The 13,425-nt window shown below is 41.8% G+C and overlaps 1 protein-coding gene across 3 annotated transcripts in view; it reads left to right on the top strand.

Moving 5' to 3' along the window:
* Window positions 1–13,425, top strand: part of pkia (cAMP-dependent protein kinase inhibitor alpha) — a 129,819-nt gene that overhangs the window by 88,231 nt on the left and 28,163 nt on the right. The window contains exon 3 of one of the 3 annotated variants that reach the window (XM_072252273.1): window positions 5,402–5,546. The exons of the other annotated variants lie outside the window; for them this stretch is intronic. The gene's annotated coding sequence lies outside the window, so the exon portion shown is untranslated. The remainder of the gene's footprint in view (window positions 1–5,401; window positions 5,547–13,425) is intronic. 3 annotated transcript variants of the gene reach the window in all.

The raw sequence follows: 13,425 nt of genomic DNA, 5'->3' as shown, positions 1-13,425 counted from the left end.
GGCCTGCTGAGTTCCTCCAGTATCTTGTGAGTGTGTTGCTATCTATGAAGTGAAAGTGTTCACATTTCAGATCAATGTTCTGGAAAGGTCAGCTACCTGAAATATTAACTCTGTTTCTCTCTCTACAGTTGTTTCCTGATCCCTGGAGTTTGTCCAGCATTTTATTGTTTACATGTAAAACAGAAGCTCAGCCTGGGATCATGAGACGACTGAACTTCAGTAATCTATTTAGTCCGAGCTGGTGACTCTGACCAGTTATGGAATATACTGCAGAGACTAAACATGATGATTCACTCTTTCACTGTTTTGCTGGTGAAAGACCAGAGGACAAACAAAAGCGATGGACGGACAATTAGGCAGACTTACTGCGCAGTTAAAGGCAGCTCCAGCGATTTGAATGTCAAGACGAGAAAGAGTCTACGTGGAGAATTTTGGTGTTGACACAATGATGCAGCCCGCTGAGTTGCTGCCTCATATCTCCAGTAATCTGTTGTTCAATCTTGACCTTGTGGCCCGCCTCTGTGGAATTTGGATGTTCCTCCTGACATTGCTGGTCTGTTCTGGCTATCCGGCCTCCTCTCACGACTAAAATACGTGCTGCAGGATACGTCTTCATGGATTTGAGAACCAACATTAATTGTAGAGGGAAAAAAGGATATAGCTGTTGATAATAGTGAGGAAAGAATTTAGGAAGTGTAGTTTGGGGATTTAGTTTGATGGTTTTGATTAATAGCTGTGACAGTATGCAGGATATGATCGCTAGATTGGCTGAAGTGGAGCCCAGTGAATCACGTTGTGTAACTGGGAGTTACGTGATAATGAGATACCAGGATAAAGGGAAACTGAAATTCATGCCTCATATTTATTAGGAACAACAATAGGAATTCAAAGAATGATGTTGGGATTACGAACCCAACAATGGTGGAATTTATTTTTTATTTCGTAGTGATTATTTTTATATTCACATTTATACACCCAACCTCTAACTAGAATGCTAATGAGAGAATGGTATCATTAAAGAAAGACAAAAAAGAATAGGTTAGCATTAAATTATCAGTAATTAATGTAAATTAATAATCAAAGTCATGAGTACTTTGCTGTTCAATGTTAAATAATGATATGAATGTAAGAATGGCATTATATGTGAAAGTTGCAAAGAGAGCCTGTCCTACAAAAATCAGCAGTAGCTTTGTGTAGGTAGGAAGTTAGCAATTCAGATCAGTGCCTGAGATTGGCATGCAGTAAATTGCTGTTGTTAATTCTGGATTAGATATATTAAATGAATGACAGATTAACAGCCCTGAAAAGCTATTTTGTATAACAGATTGAGTCTGTGCGTGTCTCAGATCTAGCACAAGCTCCAATAGATTTTATTTTCAAGGTTTTATATAAATGGTTGCCTTAATATTCGCTGGACTAACCATACTGACCTTCTGAGATATCAGTAAGATTCTCATAGAAGAACTGTCTCTTGCTTTTGTGTTCCTTAGGATACTAAATGGCTTGTTGGGTGAGGGTGAGGGAGGCAGACTGCAACTGTAACATTCTTGGTTCTTAGGTAGACTGAACAGCTACATAAAAGTCCATAAGTTTAACTTGACATCTAAAACTCCAATAAACTTCTATAGATGTGTGGTGAAGAGTATATTACTAGTTGCCAAGTACCTAATCACTAATTCCGTTACGTGGAAAATCCTACAAAAAGTAGTGGATATGGCCTAGTCTGTCACGGGTGAAGCCCACGCCTACCACCACTATTGAGCACATCTGCATGGAGCATTATCACAGGAAAGCAGCAGCCATCATCCAGGACCCCCACCATCCAGACCGCGCTCCCTTCCTGCTGCTGCTTTCAAGGAGAAGGTACTGGAGCCTCAGGACTCACCGCACCGGGTTCAGAGCAGTTATTACCCCTCAACCATCAGGCTCTTGAACCAGAGGGGATAATCTCATTTGCCGCATTACTGAACTCTCAGGTCGGGTAGGTGTAGCTCTCCGGGGGTGGGGGGAGGGGGGCCATGGTCGACAGCCCACCCCTGCATTCCGAGGGGCCAGCGCTATTTATTGATTTTGTTTGAAAATGCGTATGTGGGATTGTGGTGGGACATTCAAGTTCATTTATTGTTACATTTTAGCTTGGGTTACACGGTTATTTGCCGGTGTGTTTGTGGGTTACCCTGACTGTAACCGGGCTGTGCAATAAATACCTCCCCTATCTGCGTGTGACTGAGTGGATTTCCTTCCCATGTCATAGCACCTGGTCTGTTTTTGTGCTTTTCGCAAAAAAAGTGGCTGTTGAGTTAAACGAGCTTTTCCCGTCTGTCGTCATGGACTGAATGCTCACCACAATATTATTTAGGACCGCACAGGTAGGCTTGCCTCTGACTTGAGCGGGGATTGTTCAGGGGCCACAACTCTGAGCAGGTCAGGAGTCTGCAGCTGGATTAATCAGTGTGCCCGGAGCTCAGGAGTTTTGGCTGGCAGGGGATTCTCAATTGAATCTGATTGGGTTTGTGAGAGTAAGAGTTCGGCACGGACTAGAAGGGCCGAGATGGCCTGTTTCCGTGCTGTAATTGCTATATGGTTATATGATCCTGGCTGAGGATGGGTATAAGAATAGTGGTGAGGGTAAAAATTTTCTGTAAACCTGGAGGGATAAGAGGAGACATTGAAGCTCCTGACCTCAAGGTATGTTTGGAGAAACTCGCTGCAGTCCTCACCAACTGGTGGAAGGGCATCTTAAGCCTTGGTGGCTCTAGGTAAATGAACCACAGTGTGGCAATGGGTTATACAGTACAGCCTTTTCTAGCAGTTTCCCAAAATTGGATTACTATAATCTATTCCTGTTCTAGCACACTTAAAATCACATGTTTGGCTTCAAGTTAAATTGGACTCGAATTGTTTTTAAATATTTCCACAATCCATGTCATCAAAACCACCTATTTTAGGGATGCTGAAGTTTTCACTGTTTCAGGGTTGAAGTAGATACAGGATTGGGAAGTGGTTTAGCATTGTGGACAAGTGGTGGAGGGTCCAGGAAAGAGAGGATGAGTGAGACACTGGGGTAACAATGCCAACTCAGTGAAACTGAGGAAATACAGACATACCAGGGATAATATGTCTGATTTTGGGATAATAGATTGTACTTGTGCATTTTAATGATCGAATAAATGAGATGTCACAAGCCTTTCATGATGGGTTGAGAAGCATCTAATGTGGCAAATTAAACAATATTCTGATATCAAGATTTTTAGGAGGAGAAATAGCCCGTTTGGAAATGTCTTCAGTTTTACAGTTTCTGAACTTGTCTCCAGCATAATTGAGGTACAGTAGCTTTACTTTTTTATTCTAAATCAATTTTACTATTTTATGCAGAATTAAACAATGGTTCCAAAGTCTATAACCCATACTCCTGAGGGATTGGGATTCTACCACTAGTGTTCTTCTTGATCCCACACTGCTGCTGGCTGCTCAGTGACCCTTTGGTGACCCCAAATTTAAAGCCTGTTAAAAGCAGAAGCAAGAGTTGGCTGTATATCCACTCCAGTCTGCTTCAATATCATTATGGCTGATTTTTGCCTCATCCTTTCTTCTGTCCACTTGCCATATTCTTATTCACTTGCTGTTCGGGAGTTCTATCCAGTGCCCTCTGGGATAGTGAGCTGCAAAGATTAACTATTCTCTACAATTTCCCCTCCCCCCACCATGTCTTGTGGCTGACCTCTTATCCTTTGCCGTCAAGTTCTAAAGGAAATGGCCTCTGTGTACCCAACATGTCCGTCTCACTCAGAATCTTGTGTATCTCAATAAGATCACCTCTAATTCTTCTAAACTCCACAAATGTCACTCACTGTCCTCAAAGAGCAACCGCACTTATACCAGGAATTTGTGAATCTATATTGCCCTGCCTCCAACTCTAGTACATTAACAGGCTGAAATTTTAGATTAACTTTATAAGCTAAAAATAACAAACCCCAGGTGTGATTCAAGGCATTCATTACCCTTGTCAGCTGTGCTGTGTTTCTGCGTTGCTGTGGTTCCTCCAGATATCCTTCAGGGTCACATCTTATCTTGCGTTATACTGGTTCTGTAACAGGGAAATTCCAGTAAAGCAGAAAATGGCTGGACTTAATCCCAAAAGTATATAACAATATTTTTACCAATTATATTGCTGCATTGTACTTCGTTAAAACCACTGCACTTGGTACTGTTCTGCAACAATAATGCCCTTTTAACTCTGTTGGTAGCTTTAAAATGTTTCTTATATCTTGCACGCAAGCTTTGAGATTGATAATGTTTCATACACGTTTACTCCACAATCAGTCTCTTAATTTTTTATTATTATTAAGATACAGCGTGGAATAGCCCCTTGTGGCCCTTCGACCCAACAATCCCCCGATTTTAATCCTACCCTACTCATGGGGCAATATACAATGACCAATTAACCTACCAGCCGGTACATCTTTGAACTGTGGGAGGAAACTGGAGCACCCAGAGGAAACCCACGCAATCACAGCGAGAACGTACAAGCTCCTTACAGGCGGCAGTGAGAATTGAACCCCGGTCGCCTGTACTGTAGAGCGTTGTGCTAACCACTACGCTACTATGCTGCCCTAATTATTATGAAGTAGAAACAATTACCTAGGTGACAAAGTAGCATCAGATTTCTGTAATACTAAATATATTTATTTAATTCAGATGCAAACACCCAGCAAATGTAAATACCTTAATTTTCCAGAATAGTTGTGTCTTGTAGCTCAATTATATAAAATACAGGACAGATGAAACGAGTGTAAAACATTGGAATCATTAATTATTAAATGTAGAGATCAGAAATAGAGGATTGCCTGTGTCAGAAGGTAATTATTTATAATTATTCTCAGCCTTTCTCCATTCATGAATATTTTTTATAGAATTTGCTTAAACTCCATTTTCTGTGAAGCAATCTATCTGTTGGAATAAACAAATGTTCTTCAATGTTGAAAACAGCTTCGTGCAATGAGGTGATTTGTCCAGAGGTGTTACTATTTTAGATGAGTGTTGGCAAGTTATGGAGACAGCTGCATCAAATTTAAGGGAAGGCGATGAAATCTTAATAAATTAAAATAGAACAGGCGCTTTGGACTTGACTGAAGAGAAAAATATTTATAAGAAACCTGCAGAATTTTTGAAGCAGTCTGGTAACATTTTGACACACTTGAAACCTAAATAGTTGGATCTGATTTGTAGAGGGGCATTCATGCTCATCCTCAAAATGGCAGCTTATTGTTTTTGATTAATTAATTTGATTATATTTGGAAGCATTCCTTTATTTGACTTAATCTCTGGAGATTAAAGAAATCCAATAAATGATTCCAAATTATGGTCACATCATAAATATTAAACACAGTATTTTCTGCAGATGCTGGCAATCCAGAGCAACACACGCAAAATTATGGAGGAACTCAGCAGGTCAGGCAGCATCTATGGAGGCGAATAAATAGTTGACATTTTGGGCCAAGACCCTTCATCAAGACTGGAAAGCAAGGAGGAAGCAGAATAAGAAGGTGGGAAACCTTACTGAGACACTACCAGTGGAGGAGAATAGTCAATCGGAATGAGAATCGGGTTTAATGTCACTGGCATATGTTGTGCAATATGTTGTGAGACCCGACACAAACTGGGAGACCGTTTCGCTGAACACCTATGCTCTGTCCGCCAGAGAAAGCAGGATCTCCCAGTGGCCACACATTTTAATTCCACGTCCCATTCCCATTCCCATTCTGATATGTCTGTCCACGGCCTCCTCTACTGTCAAGATGAAGCCACACTCAGTTTGGAGGAACGACACCTTATATACCGTCTGGGTAGCCTCCAATCCAATGGCATGAACATTGATTTCTCTAACTTCCATTAATGCCCCTCCTCCCCTTCTTCCCCCATCCCTTATTTATTTTTATTCCCCCCCTTTTTTTTCTTCTTCTCTCTGTCGTTCTCACAATCACTCCTTGCCTGCTCTCCATCTCCCTCTGGGCTCCCCTCCCCCTTTCTTTCTTCCTAGGCCTCCTGTCCCATGATCCTCCCCCTTCTCCAGCTCTGTATCCCTTTTGCCAATCAACTTTCCAGCTCTTAGCTTCTTCCCTCCCCCTCCTGTCTTCTATCATTTCGGATCTCCCCCTCCCACTTTCAAATCGCTTACTATCTCTGCTTTCAGTTAGTCCTGACGGAGGGTCTCGGCCCGAAACATCGACTGTACTTCTTCCTAGAGATGCTGCCTGGCCTGCTGCGTTCACCAGCATTTTGTGCATGTTGCTTGAATTTCCAGCATCTGCAGATTTTCTCATGTTTGTGTTGTGAAATTTGTTGTCTTTGCAGCAGCAGTACAATGCAATACATGATAGAAAAAAACTGAATTACATTAAGTATATATATTAAATAATTAAATAAATAGAGAAAAAACAGAAATAAAACAAGAAGTGAGGTAGTGTTCATGGGCTCAACATGCATTCAGAAATTGGATGGCAGAGCAGTAGGAGCTGTTCCTGAATTGTTGAGTGTGTGCCTTCAGGTTTTTGTACCTGCTTCCTGATGAGAACAATATATGTCTTGGGTGTTGGGGGTCCTTAATGATGGAAACCACCTTTTTGAGGCATCGCTCCTTGAAGATGTCTTGGTTGCTACGGAGGCTAGTGCCTCCGTAATGGAGCTGACTAGTTTTATAACTTTCTGCAGCTTATTTTGCTGACTAGAAGTGCACAGAGAGTGGTAAGCGTAAAGGAGTTGGGTGCTTACTGTTCTGGTTAACAACAGATGTTGCAATCTGGGTCATATTACGGGTCGGGTCGAGGAACGTGTTTGTAGACCAGGTATTGAACTTTTTACTGTTGGACTTCGGCCACATTTCACCAAGATACAACACTGGGCGGCACGGGAGGTCGTTCCTGCCTGTGGCCATCGAACTTGCAGCTCCTCCCGTGGAGGGTCAGACACCCTGAGCCAATAGACTGGTCCTGGACTTTTTTCCATCTGGCATAGTTTGCATTTTGTTGCTTGATTGTTTGTGATTTTTGTATTGCTATATTTATGCTCTGTTCTTGGTTGGTACAGCTGTAACGAAACCCAATTTCCCTTGGGATCAATAAGGTATATCTATCTATCTACACTAAACCTGTAATTCCCATGAGCCTCCCCTGTACCCTCTCCAGCGTCAGTACATCCTTTCTTGGATAAAGTGCCCAGGGCAGTTCAAAGTACTTCAAGTACAGTCTAACCAATGTTTTATAAAGCCTCAGCATCACATCCTTGCTGTTATATTCTAGTCCTCTCAAAATGAATGGAACATTACATTTGCCTTCCTTACCACTGACTCAACTTGCAAGTTAACCTTTAGGGAATCCTGCACATGGACTCACAAGTCCCTTCGCAGCTCTGATTTTTGAATTTGCTCCCCATTTAGAGAAAAATCTATGCATGTATTCCTTCTACCAAAGTGTGTGATTGTACATTTCCCTACACTATATTCCATCTGCTACTTCTTTAGCCATTCTCCCAATCTGTCCACGTCCTTCTGCAGACCCTCTGCTTCCTCCTCACTACCTGAACCTCCACCTTTCTTTGTATCACCTGAAAACGTGACCACAAAGCCAATCAATTTCGTTATCCAAATTGTTGGCGTGAAAAGAAGCAGACACAATACAGACCCCTGTGGAACACTACTTGTTAATCATTGTGGGTGTTATACCGGGCTTATGTCATGAAATTTGTTTTTTTTTTGGCAGCAGTACAACCCTTCAACCCGCCCTTCTCCATTATCATGGACAGCTTTCGCAGGTATCTGCAGTGATGTCCATATAATGCAGTGTACAATCCTCCTGTCTGCAGAAACTCATCCTGATGAGGTTTCTGTTTTGCTTTTAATATTGCAGTCATATTTGAGTAATATTTTAAATATATTTTTGATTAAGTATTCTTGTTCTTTTAAATAATTCATTGCAGGTTATATGTAAAAATATGTAAATTGCATAAGTCATGACGTTACCACATCATGTGTGTGCCTTGCTTAAAGTAAAAACGAAGTCAGACACTCACATCCCAGTTTCCTTTATTATTCCTCCAATTAGTTTTATGTTTTGGCATTACAAAACTTAAAAGTGGTGAAGCGTAATATTTAAAACTAACCCAAGGTGGCTTCCTACCTCTTGAAGCGCAGTGAGACAATCAAGTTAAAAAATATATCACAGCACGTGTTCTTTGAGAGGGAAGACACAGTTGAGTTTTGAAAAAAAAAGACAAAATACAGACAAATTCTCGGGTTCATAAAGAGTGAGTACAGGATGATAATAAATAAAAGAGCAGAAATGACTGGCTACATTGGAAAAATAGACATGTTCAATTGCACAAAAGATAACTGGTTGTTATATACTGAGCAAATTGAGCAGTATTTTAAAGCAAACTGAATAGCCAATGTGAAACAAGATACCAGTTTTCTTAATGCATTGGGTGGAAAAGCATAAAATTTGCTTAGAAGTTTAACTGCTCCGACCAAACCAGCCAAAATGAGCTTTGCTAATATCGTGAAAGTAATGCAGGAGAATTTAGAACCAAAATGATTGTTGATTGCAGAACAGAATGGATCGAATAGATGAATGGCCACTGGTTTGAGTCTCTGCTGTCAGAGGAGTCAGTCATTCAAGTCACTGCCCTTTGAGATGTTATTGAAATTCTGAGATTTGTGAATTGGTTGCAGTTCAAACCAGCTGTAGTTCATATTGCCCTCTTTCAGATCTACTTTTTTTGTGTTCTTGCCCATTCTTTCTTGCCAGTGGGCTGGGGCCTTGGGTGATCTGTTAGTTCTGTGTGAGGAAGGGGTTGGGGTGTTTGGGGTTTGCAAGATTTCTTTTCTTTCTCTTTTCATGCAGGGGATTGATCTCTTTCTTTTAACTACTTATATGGTTTTCTGTATTTTATGGCTATTTGGAGAAGACAAATTTCAGAACTGTATTCTGCATACATACTCTGACAATAAAATGAACTTTAGTACCTTTGAAAATCAAAAGGAAGGTGAGTCCATTTGAGCATACATCGCTGAATTGAAAAAGTTGTCTGAGTATTGTTAGTTCAGTGATGGGCTTGATGATGCACTGAGAGATCATTTAGTTTGTAGAATTTTACAAAAAACTGGACAATGGGGTGACCCGTTGGGGCACCCTTTGAGAGAAGGGTAGTGCAGTCTGATGTGACCAGAATGAACATTAAATTTTCCTGATTGCTATTGCTATTGCTTTGCTTTGAAAATTCAAGAAGAAAACCTCAGTTTATTAAAAAAGAAAGACGCATAGCAAGGCAAATATAACTCCTCCTCATTTAATGAAGGACACTTTTGATGGCATCATTTCTGGTTGATCTGCCACGCCTGTGCCTCTTGTTGTCATTCTGGAGACGTGCAGTCCTTTCATCCGCCATCTTTTCATCTCTTCTGCTGTTTATTCTTTGTCTCTGATCTTGGAGACGTCCATTTCTCTGCTCCTTTGTCTCTTCCTCTCTCCTCCTCCTGTGCCTGTTTTTGTCATTCTGGAGACGTGCAGCCCTTTCATCCCCTGTCTCTTCATCTCTTCTGCTGTTTGTTGTTCGTCCCTGATCCTGGAGACGTGCATTTCTCAGCTCCTTTGTCTCTTCGTCTCTCCTCCTTCTTTGCCAGTTGTTGTCATTTTGGATATTGCATGCCTCTCCTCCTGTGTCTCTTCTTCTCTCATCTTTTACATCCTGACTCTTTGATCCTGGAATCGTGCCTCATCCGATTCTTGTTCTCTCCCTCTCCTTGCCACTTCCCGACAATGTTTGGCACCATCTCTTGACCATAATGTCCCCCTTCTCTTTCCACACGGCATAATTAGGCTAACCATATTTTTTTACCCTAATGATGGATAGAAGATATGAAGCAGTAACACCAAAGCCTCCAGGATGCTGATTATTCTGATGATGTGGTTGGCGCTCTCCTAAATGGATGTGATATAGTCACCACTGACTGCAGCAAAGGGTTTGATGAGTGTCTCGAAGTACGTCATTACAATAAGATTTAATTATCCCTTATTGATGGGTCTCAGTTTGATCTGTCCCAATCCCGCACATGCTGATGGTGATTAGCAGAATGTGACTGCTCGAAATAGAGCTGCCCTGCCCTTTTGCTCCGGTTGGTGTCACTACTGTGAGCATCGTGAGTCACTTCTGAGGCTGGCTGTGCGCATGCCATTGTGGTGTCGCGCCACAGTTTCCATCATGGCTGACATCGGCTCTTGGGTGAAAGCGGGGCTGTAGATTTTGGCGAGTGAGCAATTTTATACGAATATATAACCCCTGAACTTTGCCTGCATTCTGTAAGTTAGTGCATTTTAAGTCGATTTAGCCAAAAATAGTGCCACTGTAATGCACCATTTGCGCTAATTGGAGGTCACAGACAAACAGACCATGAGAGTTTTAGTAGTATATAGATCATTTAATAACAGTTCCTAACTGAAGCACAACTTAACAGTTGAAGGAATCGCTTGAAGAAGATGGCGCCAGCAGACAAGGTGACCAAGGGTGACATCCTTTAGACAGTTCACAAAACTACTACTTTTACTACTTCCACTTTTTTTTTTCCTTTTACGTTTTGTTCTGCTACTGTTGGAGCCTGTGATCTACATGTTGGGTATGTGTTTTCAGGCCGATTGAATGATCTGGCGCTTTGCTGTCTCCAAGGGGATTCAATGAGAGTTCGAGCAGAGGGTACGGGCTGGAGGTCAAGAAGGGAATCTGATGTTTTTCTTTGCATGGGTTCCATAGTTTTCTTTGTTTTAGGACTGTCTGGGGAAGACGAATCTCAGGGGTGTATAGTGCATACATACTTTGATAATAAATGTACTTTGAATCTTTAAAATAACTGTATAAATGGAAACAGCAGACAGAGTTGAGTTGCAGTCAGGAATGAAAGTGAGCGTGAACAAAGTTGCAGTGTCTAAACAGAAACTAATGCAGGTTTGAAGGCAAATCTTACAGAAAATATAACAAAGTAGGACACATTAAAATAGTATGTCAGGCAGACAAAAATAAATGGACTGCTCATGGAAGAAAAATAAAAAGTCAAGTTGCAGTTTCAAAAAGAGCACTAATCAGCATGCAATTGATGAAAAATCTGATGATGATGAGAGTGGCAGAGGACTGAGTAGCCTTGAGATTTATTATGTGAAAACTAACAATAGACAAGCAATATGGCTTACACCAGAAGTGAACAGAAAATCAATTAAAATGGGATTGGATGCTGGCTTGACTGTTTCAGTTATTCCACAAAATGAGTTTGAAAGGCATTTCAAACACAAGAAAATCTGCAGGTGTTGGAAATCACAAAATGCTAGAGGAACTCCGCAGGTCAGGTAGCATCTATGAAAATGAAAAAACAGTCGATGTTTTGGGCCAAGACTCTTCATCAGGATGAGAAGTCAGAGCAAGAAGGTGGCGGGGAGTGGCAGAAGATGCACAAGGTGGCAGGTGATAAGCACTTCAAAGATACTGAACTGAAGCCTGCAGATATCCAACTAAGAAGTTATATTGGAGAAAAGATGATTCTGGTTTGATGACATTCACAACAGTGAAATACAACAACCAACAAGCCACATTGGACTTGTATGTAGTGAAAACAGGAGGGCCAGCATTGCAGGGATGTAATTGGCTGAGACAACCACAACTTGATTGGAGATCCATCCACCATTTGTATGCCACATGTCCTGTAACAGAGTCAACCTAAAGTGAATTAAGAAAGGTACTGAATGATGCCACAGCAATGTTCAAGGATGGCATTGGAAAACTCAAAAATATCAAGGGTAAAATAGTGTTAAATGAAAGTGTCACACCCAAGTTTTGTAAAGTCCGTCTGGTTCCTTATACCATCAGTGATAAAGTAACCAGTGAACTAGATCACATGGAGGCTGAACAAATTCTTTCCACGGTTGAGGTGGAGCCTATGAGCAATGCCAGTGGCCCTGTTAGAGAAGAAGAATGGCTCTATCAGGATCTGTGGTGATTTTAAGGCCACCATCAAGTCAGTTCAATGGTTCCAATGTCAGTGACTGTATACAGCCTGAAAATCTTATTCTCCACAGATATCCTCAAAACAGAAAGAAAAAATGAATGACAGAAAAAACATAAGAACCCCAAAGCCCCCTGCCTTCTTTGCATGTGTAAGCAGCGTCAGCATTCCCACCACCCACCATGCAAGCAACAGCAAAGCCCCAAAGAGAGGCCGTGGTCTGCAGTCCATCTACAGTTCATCCCAACTGTTCAATGTCCCTCAGGCGCTCTCTCTCTCTCTCTCACTAACAGGGGAGAGAGAAATATCACTGCTTCTACAGCGTGAGGGGAGACAGGCAGTCGCTGTTTCAATGTTACAGTCTGTAGTACTCTTTTATTTTGAGTTCCCCCGACTGGAGAACCAGCAGCAAACTCTCACTCACCGTCGAGAGACAGAAAGAGCGAGAGCGATCACCCGAGGGCAGAGACCTCCGACGGCCGCACTCATTGTCTCAATGCTGTGGCTCAGTTTGTGACACTGGCGAGAAATTGCATCCACAGGGCCACACTAGGCCACACCCCAAAGGCGCCCTTCATCCAGGCTGATCAATACTCTCTGCCCAGGATAGAGGATATCTTTCAACCTTTCTCGAGGAAACATTTCAGCAAACTGGACTTAGCTGTGGCCTACCTAGGGATGGAGATGGAAGAAGAATCCATAGTTTTTCTCACCATAACCATTCACAAAGGGATCTATCATTATAATAGGCTTATTTTTGGAGTAGCATCTGCCCCTGCACTCTGGCAGAAGGCTATGGACCAGGTGCTGCAAGATTGCCCAGGCACTCAGTGTTACCGGGATGATATCATTGTTACTGGTAAGGATTACAAGGAACAACTCCAAAACCTCAAGTTAGTGTTAAAAAGATTAGAAGATTATGGGCTCGGAGCATGACACAACAAGTATAAATTCTTTAAACCAAGCATCACTTACTGTGGTCACACCACTACCCAAGTGTGCTGAGAAAATGTAAGCATTGGTGGATGCTCCAAGGCCAAAAGGACATGTCACAGTTGCGGTCCTTTTTAGGATTTATCATTTACAATAACAGGCTCCTGCCTAATCTGGCTACTCTGTTGCACCCTTTGAACTCATTACAGTACTACAGATCAGGAAGAAATGGCAACGGATAAAGCAGAGTGAGATGGCTTTCCAAAGGGTAAAAGAAGTGATGACGTCGGGCACTGTATTCACACATTGTGATTCACATAATCAGGGAAGCTTGCCATGCACTGTTCCAGTTGCAAACAGGTCCAGATAAAAGGTGGCTGGAGCTGTCAGAACCTCTTCCTGCAATCTCAGAGTCAACTCCTAGAACCACCTCAGAGGAGGTCCCAGAACCG

Source organism: Mobula birostris, chromosome 1 (genome assembly GCF_030028105.1).
Source record: "Mobula birostris isolate sMobBir1 chromosome 1, sMobBir1.hap1, whole genome shotgun sequence".
Taxonomy (NCBI): domain Eukaryota; kingdom Metazoa; phylum Chordata; class Chondrichthyes; order Myliobatiformes; family Myliobatidae; genus Mobula; species Mobula birostris.
Note: the sequence above shows the minus strand (reverse complement) of the source record. Positions and strands in the feature narration are given on the sequence as shown.